We start from the raw sequence: 310 nt of genomic DNA on the forward strand, positions 1-310 counted from the left end.
ATGGTCCACATAGGCAGGCAGGGCAAGGAGGGGAGGGGTGCAGAGGGCCCAAGGGGGCTGTTTGGACATGGGGTCACGTGTGCTGGCGGCCTGGCGGAGGCAGGAGGTGGGATGGGCCAGGACAGGGCACGAGGTGGGAGTGGACTTAGTGCAATGCCTGTTCTGGCTGAGCCCTCACACTGGCTTCACCACAACTGGTCTCATCCACACCCACCTGTCAGGAGTCTCCAATCACTGCTTCGTCCACACCCACATCTGCTTACACACTTGTACAGCCACTCCCCGCTGTGGACAAAACAGAGTTCACACC

This window comes from Bison bison, unplaced genomic scaffold, assembly GCF_000754665.1.
Source record: "Bison bison bison isolate TAMUID 2011002044 unplaced genomic scaffold, Bison_UMD1.0 scf7180017864061, whole genome shotgun sequence".
Taxonomy (NCBI): Eukaryota; Metazoa; Chordata; class Mammalia; order Artiodactyla; family Bovidae; genus Bison; species Bison bison.